This window comes from Carettochelys insculpta, chromosome 2, assembly GCF_033958435.1.
Source record: "Carettochelys insculpta isolate YL-2023 chromosome 2, ASM3395843v1, whole genome shotgun sequence".
Lineage (NCBI taxonomy): Eukaryota > Metazoa > Chordata > Testudines > Carettochelyidae > Carettochelys > Carettochelys insculpta.
The window spans coordinates 22,925,521-22,948,571 of NC_134138.1; the positions used below are offsets into that span (position 1 = coordinate 22,925,521).

Genomic DNA, 23,051 nt, shown 5'->3' on the forward strand with positions numbered 1-23,051 from the left:
GTTAGTCTACATGGAGCACTCTCCCATTGACCTTCTGTATTCCTTGTCTTCTGCTGAAAGCATCATTTCAAAACGAAACCTCGGAAGATCTACCCTGAGTGGACTTACCTTCCACTGTGGTGGGACTGTAGGCTTAGTATCACAGAGGGGCTGAAGCAACCAAGTTCAGCTATTAAACCAAATTCCTCTAAAAACTTGACGATATTCAGAGCCAGGGTTCTGATCTGGGTCTATTTTTAATTTTCAGTGGTAAATCTCACTTACATATACACATGATATATAATCATAACTTTCCCCACACAGACACTAACAGGATTAGTAGTTGGTAGGAAACCAAAAGTGGATTGACTGAAGTAGCACCTTCAGTTTAAAGTACATGGGACCAAGTGTTCATATAAGCCATTGTGCCTCATGTCAGTGACCTATTACATTGCAATTCAGCACTTTGACTTAGTTTTCACTGAGTTGATGCAAAACAGCTATTAGCTAATTGCTCATCTGTCTCTGACAATCTGTCTGTACTCCAGGTTATTTCAGAGAACTCTCACAGTTCTGCAAAAGATGATATATCAACATGCAGCTCACCAGTTATGTTCTTGTTATATAGTATTGAAAGAGTCTCTCATAACACACCAAGAGGCTGATCCTAACTTTTTGCACGGCATTACACCAAGATTTGTAAAAACAGTATTAATTATGGCTTTGAACAATGCAAAACATTTCCTCCAAGGTTTCAAGTCATCATTTGGAAGGGAAACTTCGAGGAGACAGAACAACTGACAACACAGGAGACTGAAGTCCTTCTTTTCCTAAAGGACAACTGAATCCCAATATATCCTTTGGACAGCTGCCTCAGACCAAAGTTATAATACTGCATTTTTCATAGTCGTCACTTCAAGGAGAGAGAAAAAGATCTGATACAAAATTAAAACGAAAACACCACCACCACCACAAATGAATGGGGATATTTAGTTTGTGATTACATCCCAAAACTCATGTTGGCTTTAGATCTAAATCCAACTCTGAACAAGTTTTTTGTAACAAACACACATCTTAAACTCCAGCATGGGTCACATTTTCTCACCTCCTGGGATGCTGCAGGAAGTGGTGTGGATGATGATTCATCAAGTGGTACTGAATCAGTATTGACACAGTTCACTGGCTAGTGCCAAGAGTCCACATTGCACAGATAACTGCTCCAGTAACAATGAGAGAAAAACTGGTGTCCCAAACAGCTGTGCTGACTAAATAATCATGGCATTTCTGTAAGTATTCAGGCCAAATGCAATTTTGGACATTTATTCTCTTTCTACACTTCTTCCTGTAGCTTCTGTTCTTTATATTGAAGGGAGGGTGCCCTCTGTTGAAGATAAAGCTGTGTATGCTGCTTGGCTGTGTTCCACACCAGAGAGAGCTGCATTTTAACAGTGGTTAGCAAAGTTCATTTATGAAATACTTTGGCTGAAAAGTGCTACATAAATGTAAAATTTACAGAGCACTGGACTGGGATCTAGGGGACCTGAGCTCTGTTCCCAGTTCTGCCGCAGGTCTTTCGGGTGACCTTGCACTTCCCCTCTCTGCGCCTCAATTTTGCCACCTGCAAAACAGGGATAATGACACTGGCCTTCTTTGCACAGTGCTTGGAGTTCTACTGATGAAAAGCGCTGTAACAGTTAGACATTATTCTAATAAATGGCGTTAAAAGAAAACACTAAAAGAGAAAAAAAAAATTCAAACCTGCCACGGTGGTCAGATCAAAACAGGAAGACTTTCTTGCAAGTCCCAGAAGCGATTCCATTCAGTGGACAACCATGGCATTTATCCTTTTTCTTGCTGTTTATTTGCTTTTCTGCTACCATCCATCAACCCGTCCCTCAAATCTGTGAAGCAGCAGGAAGCACAGTGCACCTTCTGCAAACTTTGCTGCTCAGCTGGATAAAGCCACATCACAACAGAGACTTCTACAGGCTGAGCACAATGATACAAGTGATCAAAAAATGCTTTCCAACACATTCAAAACAGCTGTTTAGAGCGCTTCCTCTTCTCTAGCAACCAGCCAAGAGCAGAACTTTTTTTTTTTTTTAAATATTCTTCAGGTTAAGATAAGGAATAACTAATCAAATTGCATGTTTCAAGCCAGGGGCCAATGACCAAAGCATTCAGCCAAGGGCAGGGCCATTACCAGGACAGGGAGCGGGGGCAGCTGTGCAGGACGAAAAGCCAAGCCAGGAGTGAGGGAAGGCAGGGAAGCAAGCAGTGGATCTCCAGAGTCAGATAGCCCTGACAGGACAAGAAATGGTATTTACTGATTTGTTGGGGGAAAATTCAGAAGGGAGAAGAGTGAGCAGGGCTACACTGTACAGCAAGGGTCCTTAATCAGTGGCCCAAGACCAGCATGTAGAGTAGTGGTGGGCAACCTGCAGAACACTGGCGCTCCACCTACTGCCCACCGATCCCCTGGCAGCCCACCTTCCCCATATGCCTCTCGTGCTCCGGGGTACTGGACCCCCACAATTCCTGGTTCCTCCCTCTCCCTCCCAGCACTTCTGTGGCATTTGAATCCCCTGATTCAAACTCCGGCTCCCCTTCCTCCCAAAGGTGGAACAGCCATGGGGAGCAGGCTGGGCTCAGACAAGAGCCTTGAATGTGGGGGAGGCAGGGTCTCAGGTGATTCCATGTACAGAGGAGACAGGAGGCACGGCATGGGTCAGCCCCGTGGTAGGGGAGGACAGGACTCTGGTGGGCACCTCAGGCCAGCCCCACATAATGTCCCATTTCTTCCTTTTGGAAACATGGTCACCTTTATACTGCTATCTCTGTATATCCAGAGAAATATAACTTCAAAATGATACAGGTTAACCTTTCAAAACGCACACAAATTTACCAGCTCAGGCACAAAACCTTCTCACCTATTACAATGATAATGAAGAAATTTTAGTTAAACCGTTAGTTGTTCTTCGTTAAAACTACTTCCTGGAGAGTGTGTTGTCTTTAGTGGCTTCTTGCACACCATTAGCGAAACAGAAGATCACTACTTCATCAGTGTTTTTGGACACACAATATAAAAAGCCATGGACCTTGGAACAGCATAAGCTTAATTCTCTGCAAAGGGTATTTAAATACTGGCCCCCACTTTAAAGAAAATAAAATAAAGCATACGTCACTGCAGAAAACCTGAGTACACCCCACCCCACCAGCAGGCCCAACAAGAGACAATGCCATCCTACAATAACTTTTTTAGACAGTCATGAACTTTAATTATTTTGTCTCCTGCTCTGAACACTTCCTAAACAGTGGGAGCTAAATATTTATAGAACTGTTTTGTTTGATTTTCAGTCTGTACTTGTGAAGCCCAGTATGCGGAGATCCTGAAATGACAGCTGATTACAGAAGGCAGCACGAAATAAGGGATGAGAGACCCTGACAATCACCAGGCCTTACATCTATGCACTTTGTTGTTGTTTTGTGTTGTCCTTCGTAATTGTTAAATGTTCTGTCTGCCAAGGAACCCTGCTATGTTTAGTCTTCCAAACCCCACTCAAATAGAGCAAGACAAAAGTGCCTATTTACCAAAGGCAGTTCAAGCCTCAGAGTCTTGTTTGAGAAAAGCAGATTGTAAATAGTTCCTCTAATTGTGTAGGCAATGCACTTTGAGGGCAATTTGCTAACAAACCTTAGACTGCTGCTTTTCAGGCTACTGTTTTCCACAGTCTGTACAACATAAAGTGGTTTCATTCCACTGTTCAAGGCACCTCTGGAAAGGCAGATTATGGGTTTGTTCCTGCAGTGCAGAGGGTGGAGATGCACCATTGCCCCTGCACAGAGATTCTGGAAAAATGTTTACAGTGGCAGAAACCAAGTATTTGGGTGGTTATTACCACTTCATGTCATGCCTCTGCATGCATCACAGTGCAGAATTGAGGCCATCAACTAACACTATGGTGCTTATATGGATCCCATCGTCCTAGCATAGGGGTCAGCAGCCTCTTTCCGAGGTGGAGTGCCGAAATTTGATCTTTTAACTTCTATGGGCCGAGTGCCAGTGATACTTCTTAAAGTCACTAACAGTCCTACTTACAATAGCTTCATTAATGAATAAATGAAGATGCAGAGCATTACCATTTAGGTGGTGGTGGGTAGCATTAGCTGGTCTTTTGTTAACCCACAGGCATCATGGCTTTGAGCCAACTTCTGACTGCATGGGGGACGGGGGGGTGGGACCCCTCGCATGAGTACCAGGGGTTGCTGACCCCTACCCTGGGTGCCTTAATCTTTACTGCATTTATCCTTACAACACTCCTATGCTATTCTACTGAAGCACAGAAGTGCTAAGGCCCAAATTTTTAAGGGTCCCTATTGCTCCTCCACACAGATGGCGAAGTTCCATTTTCAAAAGTGTCTCAGACCTCGGCAGTACTTTCAAACACCCAGCACTGAGTGACCTGACAAATGTGTCACAGGCAGTCCATGGCAAATTCTTCCAAAGTCCGAGGCAAAATGCCTGAATCTCTGGACCTTCTTTCATCTCTACCAACATTATCTTTTTTCCATCTACCTCCAGGTTCTCTCTCAACGAGACCCAAGCAACCTTTGCCAGTGAACTGGACCATCCAAGCATCAGGCCAAGTGGCCAGCTTACCAGGAGTCCAAGACAGACATTTCATTTTCATGTGTATATTTGCTCGTACTGATAGCTATATCTTGTGGAGAAATGGAAATTGCCTGCACTACAACAGTTGGGTATCACTGGAGGAGATGGGTTAATACATCAACTCAGTGGTGTGACACATCAAGACTCCAGCTGTGCTATCTCAATCCTTCATTCATTTGAACTATGAAAGCTGAGTCCCATTCAGTTTCCTAGGCACTGGATTGTAGCATCTGAGCATATAAACTACAAGAACTGCCTGTTATGCATGACCATTAAGGTTAAGCTCTACATCTGCGATGCCCTCTTTGGCAAAAACATCCTCACCCCCACAAGTTGTACAGTAAGCTGGAAAGCTGCTGCCACACATCTTCATGATGAAAAACTCTACGGAAGAACCAAAGAGTCCACAGAAAAACCTGCTGCTGTTCTGTTAGATTCTATGCTCATGCTTTAGTTGCAGGACAGGGTCAACAGTGTGCCTATCCTCCGAGCTCCCAAATTAGGTTATATCATCACATCCGCAAACAGTCTCATTGTCAGATTACTTCTCACCTAATTTCCAACAAGCATTTCTCCTCGATGCAGTAGATATAACAGCTTAAAAGTGGAACAGTGTCTTCAATTCAGCAGTAAAATACTTCAATAATTCTGCACTGTACAACCAGAGTGTGCGCGTTAGTGTTATGCTAGGAAAAAATCACAGGCTCTAGAACCCTTCAGAAAGGCCATCGCTGTATTTTGCACATCTATATAATGCTTTCTTTGTAAGCAAAGAGGAGCCAGTACACAGTTGTCTCCCCACCCCTCCATGCCGTCCCCACTGGGGTTCCCATGGCTGCGGCTACTGCTGGGGCTCTGCACCCCAGCAGCTGCCCGCTGAAGGGATGCAGTGACCAAGCTACAAGTGGGGCTCCCAGCCCCAGGGCTGCTGTGGACCCCTGCTCCCTGCTGGAGTTCCTAGGGCTGGGGCTGCTGGCGTGCCTCTGCACCCCAGCCAGTTCTGCACCGAGGGACTGGCAAGGTATCCCTACCACCCAGCTGGGAATCCCCCGGCTGGGGCTGCAGAGGTGCCAGTATTCCATGTCGACACACACGTGTGTGTGGGGTGGGGGGTCATCATGGTTGGTGTGGAGATTTGAAAGTTAAAGTTTGTAAACCATTCTGAAGATCAAAAGTCATTTAAATGTGACTGGATTATGCTGTGAATAATTATTTTTCAATCACACTTTCCTGAGTTCCTTCGCTGCCTGAAAACTGCTATTAATTGTATTGCAATGTGATCTAGCTGTCAGAGCAGGGGACTGGAAGCAGACTCCGTTTCCATCCCGAGACAGCCAGTGACTGCTCTGCATGTGAGTTGCTTATCCTCTGGCTCAGGGTACCATTTATTAAATGGGACTGATGACAGGAACGTATGTTGTGGGGGTGACGGGAAGTCTGATTAATGTTGGTGTAGTGCTCTGATATGAAGCTATAACAGTCTAAAACAGTGACATTACTTTGTATCTTCCAATTAATTTGAAAAATATCAGTGACCCAGGCTGATTACATAAATTGGGAAGGGCTCATCTTTTGTATTCCAATCAAACGTATGTTTCTTCCTGGGAGCATGCCAGTGTGAGAAGGATCCCTAGCGAGTTAACTGTCAAAAATGTTGAAGATCAGCTGTGGTTTTGAGGGCTTACTGGTCAGAGCATTGTGCAGTCATACTTCTGGTTAAAATTGTCTTTTTGGCAGAGCTGCACTCCAGACAGTGGCCAACATGAAAAGCAACAGCACAACAGTGGGCCACGGCAGACTTTTCGTTATATCCTATTACTCAGCATTCTTCGGCAGATGGTCATTGTGCTCAATTATGTGCTGTTTTTCCTACTGCACAGCAAGGTATGGTTCTGACAACCAATCTGCCTCTGGAGAGCTAGAAAAATAAACCATTTGAAAGCAGTGCTGGCTTCCCATTTCTATGCAAGTCAGACTACAGGTAAAAGCATCTCTGGAATTAGTAGTCTGGCTTGGTCCGTAGGAGATGAGAGGCTGTGCATGCAGTGGGTAATTTGATTTTTCTGATGAAAGCTGTTCTTTCGAGACTCCTAGATGTTTTAGTGTTCTCTTTAATCTCTTATATTTGCATTGCTTGCTCCGCATGTGTGTATACATATATGGTAGCTTGTCTGAAGAAAGCACTTTAACGCAATGCTATTCCAACAGAGGGCTACCTTGAATCTTGGGGTGTGTATACCTACAGATATAAATGTCTATAAGAAAGGTGTATTGTCACATGTACACATTGCAATGGCATTACCTGAGTACCTGATTTATCCACCCATGTTAGAACTTTCACTTCAGATAAGGAGAAACCTAATGATGGCAGATGTAAACATGAGTTTTATACACTGTTGGAGCTTGGTCATAAAAGACATCAACTCTCTTTAACTGGCTTTTAATCTGGATTGGCCCAACCAGCAGTTTTGGCCTAGAGAAAACGTTCTTAACACAGCCCACCTCTGTGTGAAACAGACAACATCCTTCCCTCCAGAAGGAGCCTTAAATGGAAAGAGAAATGCATTGCTATATCCTGTCATAAAGGAGAGCACAGTGCTGAGTGCAATTTTAATCTGACCTGAGAAACCACAAACGCTGGGTAGCACACCTGGATGTCCTTTGGCGTGTGTTCTGTTTTAAGGTTCCTTCACTTCAGCCTAGGCACACGCAGCAGGCAACTGCAATAGTGCAAAGATGTCCATGGCAGATTTGCAAAGACAGGTGTAGAGCATTCCCAAAATCATTTCAGGTTATCCAGTGGGAATGTCCAATACAAGAGGGAGCATGGCCTAGTGGGCTCAGCACTGGGCTGGCAGTTACGAACTCGCTGATCTAAACCTGGCTGTGATTGCAACTGCCTGTCCGAGGCCTTGAACAGGACAAAATCCTCTTCCCCATATATAAAAACAAAGATAATACAATTTACCTATATCGCTGGCCTATTATGATGATCAACTAGTTTACACACGAAAAAGACTTAAGATTGTTAAGCATTAGAATGAATGTTCAAAAATAACTTGGAAGAGAAGGATCTTTCTAAAAACAGCACAAAGTAAATTTGATAGCCAAGTCATTTAAGCAGTTCGAGATTCAACAGCTTTTCTTAAGGGAGACAAACCCTGTAAGTGATAATCATTTTTTTCCCTGCTAGTACTATATAACGTCAAAAAAAATGAGAAAGTGACAAATCTATGAGGATTTAAAAAAACTAGTGGATTCACAGAAGTATCCTAACCAGAAAGGCATTTCCTTCTTAGTCATCCAAAGGCAGAATAATACAACTTCTAAGTAAGTTACAGAAAAGTAGAGGGAAAAAACCTGCTTATCTGTGGGATTTCTTTCCCAGACACCTTATCTTTTTGCACAATGCAGAAGGGAGCCAAAAAGGTTTCAGACCAACAAGCAAAAAACATGAACAAGCATCTGAAAAAGAGAACCAGGAATCGGCCCAGAAAGAGACAAAAATGTAGCATTCCAGACTTTTGGCAACCTCCCAGTGCTTTGCTGGCCTAGCAAAGAGAAGAGGGAGAGGAAATGATACCTCTACTGGAGAAGCCAGATGAATTCGACAGAGGATATTAGGAAGCTGAAACCTTTACTGGTACACCTGTAAGAAGGAAGAAAGAAGGGCTGAGAAGGAATAAGTAGACAGGAGACCGGAAGGAGGTTGGATGAAGGATTCATGGCTGAATCTAGCCACCAAAGATTTCCAGATTACCTTATGTTAGAGGTTCACAACCAGGGTACACAAACCCCCTAGGAGTATTCAGAGATCTTCCAAGGATACATCAACTCACCTAAATACTGGCCTAATTTTACAACAAGCTACAGAAAAAGTACTAGCAAAGTCAGTACAAACTAAAATTGCACACAATGACTTGTTTATACTGCTCTATATCCTACACACTGAAATGCAAGTACAATGTTTATCTACCAATTGATTTATTTTATAACTACATGGTAAAAATCAGACAAGAGGAAAATTTCCTGTAACGGTGTGTTGGGACACTTTTGTCTTCTTATGTCTGAATGGGTGAGCAAATAGTTTTTATATGAGATGAAATGTGAGGGCACACAACACAAATCAGACCCCCCTGAAAGGGAGTTTGGAAAGACTGAGAGCCACTGTCCCATGTAATACACTGTTCATGAGGCTATAGTCACACACAGGGTCTGCTACGGAAAAGCTGATTTTGTGTTTGCATTAGCTGTTTTATATCCAGGGCAATAGGCTGGATATAGCGAAAATGTTAAGTACTTCAAAGAAAGTAACCATCATGAATGAAAAGGAAGCGAAAATGAGACAAAGCTGTGCCAAATTCTCCTCAGATTGCAGGGACCAACTGACTGTCTGCCTATAGTTCGAGAGAAGACAGGAACCTGTCGGTTCCAAACCAAAGCAAGTGAACACAAAGGAATTCCTTGTCACTCCCATCTCTGAAGACTAGGACACAGAAGAAAATGAACATCAATCAATCCAGAAAGGGAGAGTGAAAGTCACATTGATTTGAATACTGTGTGTCTGGCCCAAGGTGGAGCATGAGAGGAAGAACACGAGAAGGAATTTAAAATAAAACAATATTCAATACACAAATCAAAGATTTAAGCCTAACCTTTCCAGAAGCAACCAGTGAATTAAGGTGACCAACCTGAGTCGCCTTTCAAGAGCCTTATAGGAGAGGGCAGGTTCTTGCCTCTGTGAAAACTGAGACCAACTGAGTTGTACACTCACAAACGGAGCTGCCCAAAACGTATCTAGGCCTTGTCTTTTGACAAGTCTCAGCCCGGTTTCCAGAGTATTTTTAGGCAGTTTTCAGTGGGAAACCCAGTCTAGTAAGAGAAAATATCTCTAGATTAAATTCTCTTCCTCTGCCATGCTTCAGTAGAGCCAATTTACAAAGCCACACATAAGACTCCACACAAATTACCATCGTCAAATTTATCTTATGGTTGGTTCCCCTCACCCATCCAAACAAAAAAATGACTTTAAAGAATACAATTCCCTTCATTTGTTGCCAGCTGAGCATGGATTTGAAAACTTCACCCAAGCTGCAATTTTGGTGTTTGTCTGTGCGGGGTACTAAAGGATTCCTCTCTGAACTAAAGCAGTCAGTCATCACAGGAGCATTTCTGCAGGATGCCAATGTTGTTTTTCACCTTCATATAATGTGTATACTAATGACAAGGCCCCACCGACTGGGGACACAGTGGAGCAATTCAGTGGGGCCCAGGCTCCTCCCCTGCTGCAGTGGCGTCTAGAGCACCAGGCCCTTTAAATTACTGCTGGAGCAGGATGCTGCGCATTGCAGTGCCCCGGGATGGGGAAGAGAAGGGGGGACAATCCAGAAGATGCCCCAGCCCTTCCGCCCAAAGCTACACCCTTTCCGAAAGCACACCATCTGTCGGCTCACCTGGCCATAGCCGGTGACTGGTTCTCATGCTGCTGCCCTCATTCCAAAACCCAGTTACAAGGGGAATGGGGGAGGAAATAATACACACAGAATCTAAGCACACCTGTTTTCATTAATAACTTGTATCAGATCATTAGGCGTACAGAGCTCCAATGCAGAATGTCATGTAGGAAGAAAGATTTAAAACAAAAACATAAAAACCACAACAGGATAAGCACAGGTATAACCCCCGGCTCAGAGTTTGTATCACTTTCCCCTCTCTGCCCAATCTGCTCTCTGCTACTTTTCTCAGCTAGGAAACAGAAGCTAAGTCCTTAGCGGAAATGCTGTAGGGCTTCAGTGTAGACACTATGACCAGGGTTGGGATGGCGGAGGTGTTATTCTATAAACTACCATTAATTTACCTCCCTTAGATGCCATCACTAGGTGAATGGAAGAATTCTGTCTACACTGGGAGGTCAGCAGAACTTTCACTCAGCAATGAAGATTCTTCCCAACATTGAGCAACAAAGCTCAATCGATGATCTAACATTTTGGCACACAGCCAGGTTTGGGTTTAAGCTTGGTCTACATCTAAACAAGCTTTGCCAGTATAACTGTGCTGGTAAAGCATATGGTTTTTTGATTTTTTTTGTTTTTTAATATGGACACAGATATGCTGGCAAAAACAAAGACAGTACAACTATCTTCTTTACAAAACTAACGAAGAAGTTTGGTGTAGCAACTGTTTAGCTAGAATCAACTCACCTGGCCGTCCACACTGAGGAAGATCAACAGCAGCAAGGGGTACACAAGCCGACTGCCAACCCCTGATAGATGGATTTTGCGCATCTCTGCCAGGCATGCAAAACTGAAGCCTGGAATAATAATTTAGAAATATACTTATCTCACAGAAATGGAAGGGACCTTCAGAGGTGACTGAGTCTAGTCCTCTGCACTCACAGCAAGACCTATCAACATCTCTACTGGATTTTTTTTTAAATGTGTTCCCCTCAGATCCCTAAATGTCCCTCTCAAGGACTGAGCTCACAACCGTAGGTTTAGCAAGCCAGTGCTCAAGCCACTGAGCAATCCCTTCCCTCCCCTCTGCCCCGTTACCTTCTGAGTAATGTGGACATGACCCAAGTGTCACAAAGCAGATGGGGGCTGAAAACATGCCCCCAGGTCCACTAAACAATGTGCAGATTTCTAAGGCAAAGTATAGTTTCACATCCAATCCAACTGAGCGTCTGAGTTCTGCATGGTAAATCCAGGAGAATATAGGAAGTTTTGACTTGGTTTCACCCATCACTGGCGCTACATAAGAATAAAAATGCTGAAGGGGCCGGGGAGGTTATGCGCATTAATAAAATAAAGTCATTTTCAGTCTGCCAATAGAAACAAGTCCAATCGAGGGATATTAAGTAACTTGACCAGCATGTCACAATGAGTCAGTGGCAGATTCAGCAATACAACCTAGATCTCCTGAGCCCGAGTCTTCTTTTAATCACCTTAAAAATACACAGAGGTGGCATCATCACTAGTTATCAGTTATTTGAGCTAGACAGCAAGATACCTGGTGGGAACAGTTATATACTCCCTCAGATTTCAGACAAATGCAGGGGCCAGGTGTACAGCGTTCTAATGAGTGATCATACTTCCAGCAGCCACTTCACAGCCTCTTGCCTGGGGCTAAGTGTAAGCAAGCCCTGTGTATAATTTCTGCTCCAGGACTGACCTTTTCCTGGTGACATCAAATCTTCTGATGGCTGCCAATGCACCTTACACACACTGCCAGTCCTTGATATAATCTCCCTTTGGCTCTCTCAGCAGGTGTTTGTTGCATAGCTAACCTAGTCGTCTCTGCTATGTGACAGATCTTTTTCAGAGGAACCTGCAACTGTAACAGCAACCTTACATACAAACTTTCTCCTTGACTTGGGCTCCTGACTGTCCCTAAATCTCTAAAAATGGCCTACAAAAGTGGTCATTTTTATATAAGCAGTGAAAAATCCAATTGCTATTTACTGCTGCATTGCTTTTATTACATACAAAGCACTCAGCTGGTATCAAGCATTTGTTTTTACTGCCTTTTAATTAATAAAAGCTCTTCCATTCCAGATCCTTGCTCACCTTTTTCTGATTTGAGCTGATGTAACTGCAAGGATTAGTGGACTGACAGACTCATACACAAACATGCATGCATGCACGCCCCCACCCCCAAACTCCATCTTCGATCTGATGTAACTGCTTACCTAGCAAGATGAACCCATAGACTTCTTTGATGCTTCACAAAATGCCTGCAAGAGCACAGAATAAATTTCTAGCTATAGATTTTCAGTGTTTTTCTCTTTTAGTGCCTCTTGTTATTAAATCAAGAGACTAGAGGCCAGATTCATCAAATGCTTATGTGTTGGTGTAGTGTGATTGTTTCTCTTCTTTTTTCGGATCCAAACCAAAATATTCCTATTCATGAAAATATGTATAGGAACAGAGACATTTCAAAAATAAATTGCAGCAGCAATTAGCAAAACCAACACTTGCAGGGACCAATAGCATAATCCAGTCTTACAAAAAAACTGACATGTAAATTGAAACTATCAAAGTTCAATGCAGGTATCTATCAAAATGGAAATTCAGTCACTTTGTCATTAGAACTATTGATTCATCTGCCTCTGTATTTTCATGGGAATATCTCATTTAAAAATTTAAAATTAGCCGCTTTTTAGAGATAAATAGTGTTTGAGATAATGCTTCAGCTAAAATGTGTTTAAATTAAGAGGAGATGGATTGGATTAAATATTCATTTCATCCCCTTTGAAATTAAATGAACAAGTTCCATACACAGCTTCATAGTGTGTGTGCCTATTCTACAGAGTGTGTGTGTGTGTATACACACACACACTATATTATATATATATATATATATATATATATGCGCTGAATAATAGGATGACTTGGTGTCACAAGCAGGACTTAATTAGTGATGGATAGGAGTTGCATCAGCCCTTTCTCAGACTCAAGGATCAACATAACCAAACATCTCAACGTTTAATTAAAATTCTGAATAATATAGACAAGTGCACAAATGCACAAACACTTCACAGTAACAACACACACCTTCTATAAAATACTTTGTGCATTTATACACACAAACGTAAACAATGTACATGTGTGCTGGATTTAACATCTCTATTACCTCCCTTTAAACCTTTTTAGATACACCCATTTTGAGACTTACAATGAATCTGGACTGTTTTGTTTTGATAGTATAGAGACTAACACGGCTGTCTCTCTGTTACTATTCACTACAGAGGGTTCCTAGAACTCAACAATTAATTAGAGAGGGGACAGCAACCTTTCCGAGGTGGCGTGCCAAAATTTGACCTTTTGACCTCTGTGTATAGTCTCAGTGCCGGAGATCCTTTTTAAAGTCACTAATAGCCCTACTTACAACAGCTTCATTAATAAATGAAGATGCAGAGCTTTACCATTCAGGTGGTGGTTGGTAGCATTAGCTGGTCTCTTGTTAATCCACAGGGGGCACGGCTTTGACAAGCTCTCGGCTGCACGGGGGAGGAGGGGCAGGACTGAATTCCCACTTCGAGTGCTGATGAAAATTGACTGGCATGACACTCTTGGCACGAGTGCCAGGGGTTGCAGACCCCTGAATAAGAACATATGTGGAGAGAAGAGCAAGACACTGGATTTGTTCCAACTTCCATCAATCTTTGGGCTTCTCACTACATGGAGATGACTGGGGGTAGGATGCACTTCTCAGACCTACTGTTCCCATTTGTCTGTATGCAGTGGCCAGCAGTTACACAGCGGGGTCTCAAACCTCACTGCACTGTTAGCTATGCCTGACAACAAAAATTACCACATGAACACAGGAGCAGAGACAGAAGCCTGAGCCAGTCCGAGCCCCATGGTGCCAAAGCCCTACTTCCACTACTCTGGGCAGTGAGGTCAACACTGAAGCTCAAGGGCTTCAGTCCCACTCAGGAAGCCTGCACCCTGTATCCTGCTGCCCAAGGCTGAAGCTCTCCTCAACAGTGGGGGTCAGGCTTCAGGCCCAGGCCCCAACAAACCTGAGCCAGCCCTGGTGAACCCATTCAAAGGGGACTGTGACTCACTCTGGGTTCCCAACCCACAGTTTGAGAACCATTGAATTGAGCACAGAGGACATTCTTGCAAGGAAAACAGTAAGAAACATCTTCTGTTGAATTTTAGATAGGAAGTCACTTAACAATGACATTGGGAATCCATCAGAGAGGTAGCCGAGTTAGTCTGTAACTTCAAAAGCAACAAGAAGTTTTGTTATAACATATTTTGGAGCATAAGCTTTCGTGGGCAAAGACCCACTTCGTCGGATGTCTTTGACCATGAAAGCTTATGCTCCAAAATATCTGTTAGTTTATCTCAGGCGCCACAGGACTTCTTGTATTGGGAAGCCATGAAATTTGAGCATCCACAAAGATTCTGCCATAAGCACCAGTTGTGAGGTGAGCTTGCAGACACTTTATGACTGTTCCCATTAATCCCTGTGAGGGGGACTTCAACAATTTAGGAATGGGTTGACAATTATGAGTCTTCTGACCTACAGAAGACTTTCCACAGTGTCCTAATCTGAGTGCTTTCAGTGCAGCACTTCAGAGGTAATGGAAATTCCTTGTAAAACACTTTGGAACTTTTCACGAGACAAGGCACCTTTCCTGAATGCAAGATTATTATTCCCATCAACATGCGCTATCAGCAGGAAGTGGGCCTTTACCCATGAAACCTTATGCTCCAAATTATGTTAGTCTATAAGGTGCCATGGGAGTTTCTGAAGATACAGACTAACTCAGCTACCTCTCTGATACTTGTCACTTACCTCTGTTTCAGGATATTTGCTACCTCCTTTTAAATAAATAAATAAAAATCCAGGCTTCAAACATGGCACCATGCAAGCAGAAACAGTCTTATGATTTTAGGGAGTGGGAGAAAAGGCAAATTGTCTACTCCTGAAACCTCAGGAAACCGAACTGGCATATGAATTAGAACACCAAACACATACCTGTTAAAACACACAGATGCTGCACTTGAACTGCTGTGAAAAATAAATACATCTCCACTTGCAACAAGTATCGATTCACCTCTTTGTGAAACTAGTGACTGAAGCAAATCCAGTAAAGATGGTGAACAATTGAGAAATATAATCCTAAGAGAACAGAGATGTTTCCTTCCCAATTCACCTTCAGAAGCAAAAGTAAAACCACTGACAGCCAGGGTCAGCAACATTATTGCATTAATCTTTCCACATCCAAATCATCTACAGTTGACATTCTCCATAGGTTTTGGTGGTTCTGTAAATCCTGCGGGTCTGGAAATACTTGAATGTTTTGCAGGGAGTTGGTGAGCCGCTCCATTGTTTATTCCAAATTGGTCAAGAAACCAGACCTTGCAAGAAAAAAAGAGAGAGATGGTTACCTGGTATGGACAGACAGGAGAGGAAAAACAATCACTCCTTCCACTCTGGATTTACTATGCATTACTTTAAAAAAAATGTACGTACACACACACACACACACACACACACACACACAGTCTGCATCTTTCAACTGACCTTTGGATGTTACTAGTGCCTTTTATGAATACTGTACCATCTGTCAGGGGTTGGTGTAATTTAAGAGGTCTCGCCACAGTGTAAATGAGGACAGGCAGAGAAGAAAAGTGTCAAAAAATGCCCTGTGGCCCTCCAACAGCTGCTAACACCTGCCTCTTCTGTGATAAGATCTGCGGCTCCAGAATTGGGCTGATCAGCCATCAACAGACTCACAAATAGGAGAGTACTGTGAAGCTGTCCTACTCATTAAGAGGTGACCGCCAAAGAAAAGAAAAGACAATCTAAACACTTCTATACCAAAAAAGTATGACTAGATTCACAAAGCTTTTGCAGCGATGGCGACAATTTGCTCTGAAGAGCTAACAGTTCCAGATGCTTTACCTCAGGCAGGTGATATGAATGACAAAGTAATCAAAGTGCCATGGCCCAGAACAATTTACATTTACCTGTCAGTTCCCTTAAAAAGGTCTGTTTTTTCCTTTTTTCCGTTAAAAAAGAGTTTGAGTGCCCTGGGAAAGGCGTGGGAGTGTCAAGATGGCAAGGGGGGAGGACAGAGATGCTTGGAAGTAGATAGTTAGCTTGGCATACATGCCTTCACACTCCAGGAGAAAATGTCTAAAGACAGTTTACACACCAGTGCACTGAGGGAAAGTTTTGGCAAGGGAACTGCAGAGCAGTGGAACAGTTAAGAAAATAAATTCACTCAAACATCACTTACCCACATCAACTGTATCTTGGTTACACCTCTCTTTCTCCTCTCAAACCTTGGCTACTGAAGCATATTTCAGGCCAGATTCTCATATCTTTACTCACGTGGATTAACCTCAGTGCACAAATGGCTCCACGGATGTCTACGGGACGAGTCATTGAATAAGGTACTCCTAATGCATGCACGGGTCTCAAAATCTGGCCATCTATTCCTATCACACCTCAGCAATTTGACAAAGAGTAAGGCTTTGTCTACTGTAACACTTTCGTATGTAAAGCTCAGCTTGCTTCCTGGTATGAAAAAACACACACAAAACTGACAAAGTGGGTCTTTGTCCACAAAAGCTTATGCTCCACAGTATCTATTAGTCTATAAAGAGCCACAGAGCTTCTTGTTTTTGAAGATACAGACTAACTCAGCTACCCCTCTGATACACAAAATTGTTGTAAATGGCACTGACAGAAGCAGCTGTGTGGCCAGCACTGTGCCAGCAAAACACACACTCTCACTGACATAGTTACTGTTGATCACTGGGAGTGGTTTAATTATGCCTATGGGAGGGCTTTTTCCTGTGGGGACAGAGCAACCACACAGGAGACCTCACAGAAGCCCAGCTGCACAGATACAACTGTACCACTGTAAGGTCTGTATTAAGGTGGACAAAAGTTATTAAAGACACCAAAACTACCACACAGATGCATACCCGAATGCTGAAAATGAAGAACTACTGGTGTAAGAAAATCCAAATACTATGTACTGAGATTTTTGTTTAATTCAGCTTTATTTTAAAGGCAACAAAAATCAGCTGACACCAGAAAGAATTATTCCCCTTAAACAGCACGGGAATGTGGCTCTCTTTACAGGTTTAAATACATAAGCAATGTAAGCTCAAACAGACTCAACAGCATGGGGTCACATAAAATGCACAATAATCATTTGTTTTGTTAATAGTCTCACTGAAAGTACAAAAAACAACCTACTCCACAATCCAGTGTTTCCCAAACTAATTAGGTCACTGAACACTTAACTGAAGAGAGCCATCGACAGCATTGCAGCAGGAAAGGCCCCAGGCCAGGACGGTATACCACCAGAGGTAATCAAGTGTGCCGCGGACACACTCCTGGAACCCCTACATGAGCTACTGTGCCTGTGCTGGAAAGAGGGTGGGGTTCCACAGGATATGTGCGACGCTAACATTGTAACGTTGTATAAGAACAAAGGAGACAGAAGCGACTGCAACAACTACCGTGGAATCTCCCTCCTAAGCGTCACTGGTAAACTGTTCACTCGTGTCACCCTTGGCAGACTACAGAAGATTGCTGAGAGGGTGTACCTCGAATCGCAGTGCGCGTTCCGTGCAGAGAGGTCTACCATTGACATGCTCTTCTCTCTAAGGCAGCTGCAGGAGAAGTGCAGGGAGCAGAGGAAGCCACTCTACATAGCCTTCATCGACTTGACCAAGGCCTTTGACTTGGTCAGCAGGGATGGTCTGTTCAAACTGCTCCACAAGATAGGCTGTCCTCCACAGTTACTCAAGATGATCCAGTCGTTCCACGAAGACATGAGAGGAACCATCCAATATGACGGCGCATTATCGGATGCTTTCAGAATCAGGAGCGGCGTCAAACAAGGATGCGTGCTTGCTCCGACATTGTTCGGGATCTTCTTTGCACTCCTGCTGAAGCATGCCTTTGGATCTTCAACAGAGGGCATCTTGCTGCACACAAGATCTGATGGGAAACTGTTTAACCTTGCAAGACTGAAAGCTAAGTCTAAGGTGCGGGAAGTCCTCAGAGACATGCTGTTCGCAGACGATGCTTCTGTAGTGTCTCACACAGAAGACCAGCTTCAAAAACTGCTGGATCAGTTCTCCAAAGCATGCAAGGACTTTGGGCTTACCATCAGCCTAAAGAAGACAAACATACTTGGTCAGGATGTTGCTGAATCCCCATCAATCAGCACTGACAACTATATGTTACAGGTCGTCCACGAGTTCGTGTACCTCGGGTCCACCATCACTGACACCCTGTCGTTGGACACTGAGCTAAACAGGAGGATCGGAAAAGCGGCCACAACTCTGTCCAGACTCAGCAAGAGAGTGTGGAATAACAACAAGCTGTACACTCACACCAAAATGCAAGTCTACAGAGCCTGCATCCTCAGCACCCTCCTTTATGGCAGCGAGACTTGGACCCTGTATGCCCGCCAGGAAAAGAGGCTGAACGCCTTCCACTTCCACTGCCTCAGACGCATCCTTGGAATATCATGGAAGGACAAAGTGACCAACACCGCCGTCCTCGAGCAAGCTGGAATCCCAACCATGCACACCCTCCTCAGGCAGCGTCGGCTCCGCTGGCTTGGCCACGTCCACAGGATGAATGATGAAAGGATTCCAAAAGACATCCTGTATGTTGAGCTAGCCTCTGGCAAAGGACCTCCCGGACGCCCCCAGTTGCACTACAAAGATGTCTGCAAGAGAGACCTCAGAGAGGTAGACATCAAGCTGGACACCTGGGAAGAACTAGCAGACAACCGCAGCAGATGGAGGCAAGGGTTACACAAGGGCCTTCAGAAGGGCGAGATGAGGATCAGACAGCTAGCAGAGGAGAAGCGAGCGCACAGAAAGCACAATAAGGACTTGCCAGACACCCACCACATCTGCAAGAGATGCAGCAAGGACTGTCACTCTCGTGTGGGTCTTCATAGTCACAGTGGACGCTGTAAATGAAGTCCTCAATTGAAACTATAAAGGGCGCGATCCATAGTCTATGCAGACTGAAGGATGCCTACTACTACTACTATAAACATACACACATGCACACAGAGCAAACTTCATAACCTTGACAGCTGTACAAGACCAGTAGAATTAGCCTTCTACAAACAAAGGTAATTACTATTGAAAAGCTTGTAACAGAGTTTTCATTATCCACCTAAGGCCCTGTAAAATATGCAGGCACAGAAAAATACCAAGCTCTATGTCACCATAGAAATTAGAGGCAAAAGGACTTGTATTTTGAAGCCATTACATGTCTCCTCTCAGTGAAGAAGTCTACCCTGCAGTGATTTTTCCAGAAGTTCTTTAAGTCCAGTGTTTGATTTCTGAGTAAGAAGCTTGCACAACTTCTCTTAGGTTAGACACTCCACAGTTTTCTCTGTCAAGATGAACCAAAAATTATTTTCATCCCTTAACTCCTAATAAAAGAAACACACACACACACGAACCAGCCAACATTAATTTTTTCTTCTTCATTTGAAATTATCTGTATTATTGTAGCACCCAGATGCCCCAATGAGATCAGAGCTTCACTGTGCTGGAGGCTGTACATGCACATGGTTAAAAGACAGGAAACAAAGGGTAGGAATAAATGGTGAACTTTCACAATGGAAGGGGGTAACTAGTGGCGTTCCCCAAGGGTCAGTCCTGGGACCAATCTTGTTCAACTTATTCGTCAATGATCTAGAGAAAGGGGTAAGCAGTGAGGTGGCAAAGTTTGCAGATGACACCAAACTGTTCAGGATAGTCAAAACCAAAGCAGACTGTGAAGAACTTCAAAAAGATCTCAGCAAACTGAGCGACTGGGCAGCAAAATGGCAAGTGAAATTTAATATGGGTAAGTGTAAGGTAATGCACATTGGGAAAAATAACCCCAATTATACATACAATAAGATGGGGGCAAATTTAAGCTGCAAGAGATCAGGAAAGGGATCTTGGAATTATAGTGGATCGTTCTCTGCAAACATCCACGCAGTGTGCAGCGGCAGTCGGTAAAGTAAATAGGATGTTAGGAATAATTAAGAAAGGGATAGAAAATAAGATGAACAATATCTTACTTCCCCTATATAAAACTATGGTACGCCCACATCTTGAGTACTGCGTGCAGATGTGGTCTCCTCACCTCGAAAAAGATATATTGGTGTTAGAAAAGGTTCAGAAAAGAGGAACGAAAATGACTAAGGGTTAGGAACAGGTCCCATATGAAGAGAGGCTAGAGAGACTGGGACTTTTCAGTCTAGAAAAGAGGAGACTGAGGGGTGATATGATAGAGGTATATAAAATCATGAATGGTGTGGAGAAAGTGAATACAGAGAAGTTATTTACTTGTTCCCATAATAGAAGAACTAGAGGACACCAAATGAAATTAAGGGGTAGCAAGTTCAAAACTAATAAAAGGAAATTTTTCTTCACACAGCGCACAGTCAACCTGTGGAACTCCTTACCAGAGGATGCTGTGAAGGCCAGGACTCTAACAGAGTTTAAAAAAGAGCTCGATAAATATTTGGGAGGTCAGGTCCATAGCTGGCTATGAGCAAGGGGTAAGGTATGGTGACTAGCCTTTTGTCAAAGGCAGGAGATGGATGGCAGGAGACAAATCGCTTGATCATTGTCTTAGCTTCACCTCCTCTGGGGCACCTGGCATTGGCTACTGTCAGCAGACAGGATACTGGGCTAGATGGACCTTTGGTCTGACCCACTATGGCCATTCTTATGTTCACTCACTGACAGTCCTGAGTTTACAACCCAACTAAACAAAACAAAGGGTGAATGAAGTAGGAAGCATCATCTGCGGAGCACGAAGATGAAAGACTCAACCCTGAGCACTCTGAACCTGCTCCAGCAAAGCACTAGAGAGCACTCAGAACTTTAAGCAAAATGAACATTCCCACTGAAAACATTCTGCAATCTTCACATTCTTAGTCTGCAACCAGAGCAGGGTCATGCTCATCTCCTTCCTGCACTGAGCCTGGCTGAGTCTACAGCTGAGAGGGAGCCGCCCAGCCCAGGCAGACAGACCTGTGCTACCTTGGCTCCAGCTAGCATGTTCGGAGTCTGGATCTTGAGAATCGGGGGTAGTCCATGCTCTCATGCCCACCCAACTCCCTGGGTCCATGTTCAGATGGCTTGCCCATGTTTCCTCAGGAGCCACAATGCCCACACTGCTATTTTTACCATGCTACCTCAAGGCAAGCTACTGCAGTCTGTCTGCCAAGCAGACACACTCACTCTCAGCTGCAGTGTCACATGTCCTACAGGAGGGGACTAAGAACACACAAAAAGTCTACAACAAAGATGAGAAGTTTCTCTGGTGTCAGTCCAGTGCTTAACCACAAAACCGTTTGTCCTTCTTGCTGCTTAAGACCATAAAATACTTGCATAAAACAGAGATCGGTGATGCTAGTGTAAATTGTAAAACAGAGGACTGTGATAGTAGTAAACAAAACAACTCTGTAAGAAAGAAGGTATCAGCCTTCAAACGTCAACTAACCAACCATCAACCTAAAACTCAATTTCAAGGGCAACCTATAAGTGAGTTACATAAGGAACAGGATAATGGAAAGTTAAGAGTGCCCCATAAGTTGGAGTAGCTAGAGGAATCCATGAGATTAATGACTGCCAAGTTAAGACAGTCATTACTAATTAGTTAAGCAATTCAGTGAGAGGACAGAGGAGAAAGGGACTTCCATCCGTTAAATATTTACTTTCAGAGTCCCAAGTGCAGCGATTAGTGTTAAAGTACAGGGTTCTTTTTAAAAGTAAAGGGTTGTTTTTCCATTTCAACATGCACACTACAACTCAACCCCATCCCTCTGGATTAGTAAAGGGATCCACAGAACTTCACTACCTCCTGTCCCAGTGTTCTGTACTCTGCAGTCATCTTTATCTCAGACAAAGGAAAGTCATATTTTATTTCCACTGACCTCCATGACAGCAAAACTATTGACTTACCTACACTTAAAATGTTGCAGCTGCACATCTGTAGTGCTTCAATGATAACACCATCAACACCAATGAGAGGGATTCTCCTGTAATCAAACGCACTCCACCTCCCCAAGAGGCAATAGCTAGATCAACAGGAGCATTACCCCATCCCCCAGTACTAGCTACACCAGGGAGTAGGGTGGTGTTACCACCTCATACATGGATGTGAATTTTTCACATCCCTAAGTGCATAGTTCCACCGACCTAATTTCTTAAGGTTTACAAGGCATCAGATGTGGTATTGTGCATAATGAATACAGTCAACATTAAATCCCCCTTTGGGGAGCAGAATGCAAAGCCCCAAATTATGCAGTGAAGGGGGAGGGGAGCCACACACACCTCTCTGCTTTGCTCGAAACAAGCTGCTGCTCACTGAGCAATATTACAAAACTGCACTACAGGTTGCACATCTCTTGTCCAGCACTCTTACCCAGCAACATTCGGCTAACTAAAATCATGCTGGATTACGGAAGATCACTTATCATGGGTGTGGCCAAGTTTCCTGTGGTCCCATGAAGTTGTTACAGCCATGAGTCCTGGCAGTGTTCTGTGCTGTTATTTAACTCTAATTTACCCTTAACTGCCTTCTAAGAGGCTGGGAAGCAGTGGAACCATTGGTAATGATGCTAGACAATATTGACCTCCAGTGGTCTGGCAAATTCTCGTTTGGCTCCAGTCAAAGACCCGACAGTGCTGAACTAGAGAGGTTCAATCTGTAATAAGTCTACAGCTTCTGAGCCAAGGCTGATAACCCAATACGATTCAATGCGTTGACCAATATTACAAACACGCTTTCAATACAGAAAGCTTGGTTTCAGGGAGACAACACTCTGAACCCATTCACGTTATGCAGCCAGCATAGGACTAGCATGTATCCTAATACCCAACTTTGC

At 43.6% G+C, this 23,051-nt stretch overlaps 1 long non-coding RNA gene across 12 annotated transcripts in view; it reads right to left on the reverse strand.

The window, feature by feature from the left end:
- The window catches only part of LOC142009119 (uncharacterized), a 267,936-nt gene that overhangs the window by 190,916 nt on the left and 53,969 nt on the right, over positions 1-23,051 (reverse strand). For 11 of the 12 annotated variants that reach the window (XR_012644350.1, XR_012644339.1, XR_012644342.1 and 8 more), the window contains 3 exons: positions 15,143-15,525; positions 12,339-12,383; positions 10,852-10,961 (listed from right to left, as the gene is read on the reverse strand). This is a non-coding gene — a long non-coding RNA (uncharacterized LOC142009119). The remainder of the gene's footprint in view (positions 1-10,851; positions 10,962-12,338; positions 12,384-15,142; positions 15,526-23,051) is intronic. The other variant, XR_012644347.1, reaches the window with a different exon arrangement.